Genomic DNA, 5,000 nt, shown 5'->3' with positions numbered 1-5,000 from the left:
CGTTGCGTCTTCAGAAGTCGTCGCTAACAGCACCTTTGGTTGCCACTGGTGGTTAGGCTGGTTGGTTGCGCAAACCCTATAGGAGGGTGGCATGCTGGTGGGCGTTTTTGCCCGGATAGGCACTAGAATGTGCAGATTTTGGGCGTTTTTGCCTGGATAGGCTAAGGAATGGGCATGCTTTGGGCGTTTTTGCCCGGATAGGCACCGGAATGCTTGGCCTTGGCTTGTCCTAGCAAGGCATTGCTGGGTTGGGCTCCCTTGGCCTTTTGGGCGCCTTGGACGATGTCTTGCGAAGACCATGGGCACAAGGCCATGGCATATGGTGAGGAAAGGACCACGGTTGCCAAGGTTAGGCACCGGAATGCTTGGCCTTGGCTTGCCCTAGCAGGGCATTGCTGGGTTGGGCTCCCTTGGCCTTTTGGGCGCCTTGGACGATGTCTTGCGAAGACCATGGGCACAAGGCCATGGCATATGGTGAGGAAAGGACCACGGTTGCCAAGGTTAGGCACCGGAATGCTTGGCCTTGGCTTGCCAAAGCAGGGCATTGCTGGGTTGGGCTCCCTTGGCCTTCCGGGCGCCTTGGACACTGTCTTGGGAAGACCATGGGCACAAGGCCATGGCATATGGTGGGGAATGGACCACGGTTGCCAAGGCTAGGCATATAGAGAGGAATCGCATTTTTGCCCGGATAGGCACCGGAATGCTTGGCCTTGGCTTGCCATAGCAGGGCATTGCTGGGTTGGGCTCCCTTGGCCTTCCGGGGGCCTTGGACGCTGTCTTGGGAAGACCATGGGCACAAGGCCATGGCATATAGTGAGGAATGGACCACGGTTGGCAAGGCTAGGCATATAGAGAGGAATGGACCACGGTTGCCAAGGTTGCGCAAGTTTTGGGCATTTTTTGCCCGGATATGCCCAAGTATGCCCCGATAGGCCCGTTACGCCCCGGTATGAACGCGTATGCCCGGATAGACTCGGTATGCCTTGGGATACATGCGTATGCCCCGATAGGCTTGGTACGCCCCGATATGCGCACGTGTGCCCCAGTAGGGCTCGGTATGCCCCGGTATGTACGCGTGTGCCCCGATAGGCCCGGTATGCCCTGATAGGCCCGGTATGCCCCGATATGCACACGTGTGCCCCAATAGGGGTCGGTATGCCCCGGTAGGTACGCGTGTGCCCCGTAATGCACGTTTCGCAGATCTCCCCGCATGTCCCGCCCCTATATGTAATACTTACTTACTTACTTACTTTCTTTCTTGCTTGCTTGCTTGCTTGCAATGGTTGGGAGTGCCCGGCATGCCCCGCTGCAGAGACCAAGGGCGCAATGACTTGGCACCGCGGATGCCGGGACTCCGGCACTTCCCGTGGCACTGATGGTTGGTTCCAAAGACAAAAGGCCGTGCAAGGCCACCGCGCCGCGGATGATTTTGCTCGTGCTGGCGCCGTTGTGTGGCCAAAGAACATGCGCGAATGCTCGTGTCGGAAGGGTTGGTGTCCTGGCCCCGCGGGTGTCACGAATGCTCGGTTGCGAAGACCATGGGACCAGAGCCATGGCACGTCGGATGATGGCTCCAGCTGGCGCCCCGGCACTTTCTGTGGCATTGATGCTCGGTTTCAAAGACAAACGTGCGCAGGGCCAGGGGACCGCGGATGACTGCTCGTGCTGGCCCCGTTGGGCGGCATTGATGGTCGGTTGCAAAGAAAATGCGCGATTGCTCGTGTCGGGGCCCGGCAAGCCAAGGCCAAGCGAGCCATGGCACGTCGGATGATGGCTCCAGCTGGCGCCCCGGCACTTTCTGTGGCATTGATGCTCGGTTTCGAAGACAAACGTGCGCAGGGCCAGGGGACCGCGGATGACTGCTCGTGCTGGCCCCGTTGGGCGGCATTGATGGTCGGTTGCAAAGAAAATGCGCGATTGCTCGTGTCGGGGCCTGGCAAGCCAAGGCCAAGCGAGCCATGGCAACGCGGATGATGGCTCGCTAGTGCTGGCGCCGTGCACAGTGGCCTCGCACACTCGCCCTGCACGCTTCCCTTGCACGCAGCCTTGCACACTAGCCTCGCATGCGAGCCTTGCACCCTAGCCATGCAAACTAGCCTTGCACGGTAGCCATGCACACAAGCCGTGCACATTAGCCATGCGCACAAGCCCCGCACACTAGCCTTGCGCACAACCCTTGCACACAAGCCATGCACTCGAGCAATGCACACAAGCCTTGCACTCAAGCAATGCACACAAGCCCTGGACACTAGCCTTGCACACGGGCCTGGCACACAAGCCTTGGGCACTAGCCTTGCGCACTAGCGTTCCACATGAGCCTTGCACACTAGCCTTGGACACTAGCCTTGCACACAGGCCTTGCACACTAGGCATGCTTGGGCGAGCTGATCCCGCATCAAGTCGACGGGTCTAGGCATTCTTGGGCGCAGATCCCGCATCGTCTCGTCGCGTCTGGGCGCAAACACGTCGCGTCTCGTTGCGTCTTCAGAAGTCGTCGCTAACAGCACCTTTGGTTGCCACTGGTGGTTAGGCTGGTTGGTTGCGCAAACCCTATAGGAGGGTGGCATGCTGGTGGGCGTTTTTGCCCGGATAGGCACTAGAATGTGCAGATTTTGGGCGTTTTTGCCTGGATAGGCTAAGGAATGGGCATGCTTTGGGCGTTTTTGCCCGGATAGGCACCGGAATGCTTGGCCTTGGCTTGTCCTAGCAAGGCATTGCTGGGTTGGGCTCCCTTGGCCTTTTGGGCGCCTTGGACGATGTCTTGCGAAGACCATGGGCACAAGGCCATGGCATATGGTGAGGAAAGGACCACGGTTGCCAAGGTTAGGCACCGGAATGCTTGGCCTTGGCTTGCCAAAGCAGGGCATTGCTGGGTTGGGCTCCCTTGGCCTTCCGGGCGCCTTGGACACTGTCTTGGGAAGACCATGGGCACAAGGCCATGGCATATGGTGGGGAATGGACCACGGTTGCCAAGGCTAGGCATATAGAGAGGAATTGCATTTTTGCCCGGATAGGCACCGGAATGCTTGGCCTTGGCTTGCCATAGCAGGGCATTGCTGGGTTGGGCTCCCTTGGCCTTCCGGGGGCCTTGGACGCTGTCTTGGGAAGACCATGGGCACAAGGCCATGGCATATAGTGAGGAATGGACCACGGTTGGCAAGGCTAGGCATATAGAGAGGAATGGACCACGGTTGCCAAGGTTGCGCAAGTTTTGGGCATTTTTTGCCCGGATATGCCCAAGTATGCCCCGATAGGCCCGTTACGCCCCGGTATGAACGCGTATGCCCGGATTGACTCGGTATGCCTTGGGATACATGCGTATGCCCCGATAGGCTTGGTACGCCCCGATATGCGCACGTGTGCCCCAGTAGGGCTCGGTATGCCCCGGTATGTACGCGTGTGCCCCGATAGGCCCGGTATGCCCCGATATGCACACGTGTGCCCCAATAGGGGTCGGTATGCCCCGGTAGGTACGCGTGTGCCCCGTAATGCACGTTTCGCAGATCTCCCCGCATGTCCCGCCCCTATATGTAATACTTACTTACTTACTTACTTTCTTTCTTGCTTGCTTGCTTGCTTGCAATGGTTGGGAGTGCCCGGCATGCCCCGCTGCAGAGACCAAGGGCGCAATGACTTGGCACCGCGGATGCCGGGACTCCGGCACTTCCCGTGGCACTGATGGTTGGTTCCAAAGACAAAAGGCCGTGCAAGGCCACCGCACCGCGGATGATTTTGCTCGTGCTGGCGCCGTTGTGTGGCCAAAGAACATGCGCGAATGCTCGTGTCGGAAGGGTTGGTGTCCTGGCCCCGCGGGTGTCACGAATGCTCGGTTGCGAAGACCATGGGACCAGAGCCATGGCACGTCGGATGATGGCTCCAGCTGGCGCCCCGGCACTTTCTGTGGCATTGATGCTCGGTTTCAAAGACAAACGTGCGCAGGGCCAGGGGACCGCGGATGACTGCTCGTGCTGGCCCCGTTGGGCGGCATTGATGGTCGGTTGCAAAGAAAATGCGCGATTGCTCGTGTCGGGGCCTGGCAAGCCAAGGCCAAGCGAGCCATGGCAACGCGGATGATGGCTCCAGCTGGCGCCCCGGCACTTTCTGTGGCATTGATGCTCGGTTTCGAAGACAAACGTGCGCAGGGCCAGGGGACCGCGGAGGACTGCTCGTGCTGGCCCCGTTGGGCGGCATTGATGGTGTGTTGCAGAGAGCATGTGCGATTGCAAGTGTCGGCCGGGTTTGGGTTCCCTTGGGCTTTCGGGTGCCTTGGACGCTGTCTTGCGAAGACCATGGGCACAAGGCCCCGTCCTGGCCCCTTGTTCGATTCGCTCTCGTCTTGCGCTTGCTTCCAAGGTCCTCCATGACCTTCCCCATGGCCTTGCTAGATCCCCCCCATGACGCATGACCTCTGTCCGTTGATTGGTTTTGAGTGCACACCATGCCCGGCTTGGCACCGTGTTGTCGCGTGAGTGGCATTTGGATCGTGCATGCTGGTGGGCTACCTGCCAATGCGCACAAGCCTTGCACACTAGCCTTGCGCACGAGCCTTGCACAAAAGCCTTGGACACAAGCCTTGCGCACAAGCCATGCGCACAAGCCTTGGACGCTAGCCTTGCACACAAGCCATGCATACAAGCCTTGCTCACAAGCCTTGGGCACTGGCCCATCGCAGTAGCCTTGCACACAAGCCTTGCGCACTAGCTTTGGGCACGAGCCTTGCGCACTTGCCTTGGGCACTAGCCTTGCACACAACCCTTGGGAACTAGCCTTGCGCACCAGCCTTGCCCACAAGCCTTGCACACCAGCCTTGCACACTAGCCTTGCATACAAGCCTTGCACACTAGCCTTGCACACAGGCCATGCTCACTAGCCTTGGGCACTAGCCTTGCACACAGACCTTGGGCACTAGCCTTGCGCACTAGCCTTGCCCACGAGCCTTGCACACTAGCCTTGCACGCAGGCCTTGCACGCTAGGCATGCTTGGGCCAGCAGCTCCCGCA

This window comes from Tasmannia lanceolata, unplaced genomic scaffold (assembly GCF_043159265.1).
Source record: "Tasmannia lanceolata isolate RefF3 unplaced genomic scaffold, GAP_Taslan_0.1 ptg000150l, whole genome shotgun sequence".
Lineage (NCBI taxonomy): Eukaryota > Viridiplantae > Streptophyta > Magnoliopsida > Canellales > Winteraceae > Tasmannia > Tasmannia lanceolata.
The sequence above is the reverse complement of the archived record's forward strand: the minus strand, read 5'-3'. Positions refer to the sequence as shown.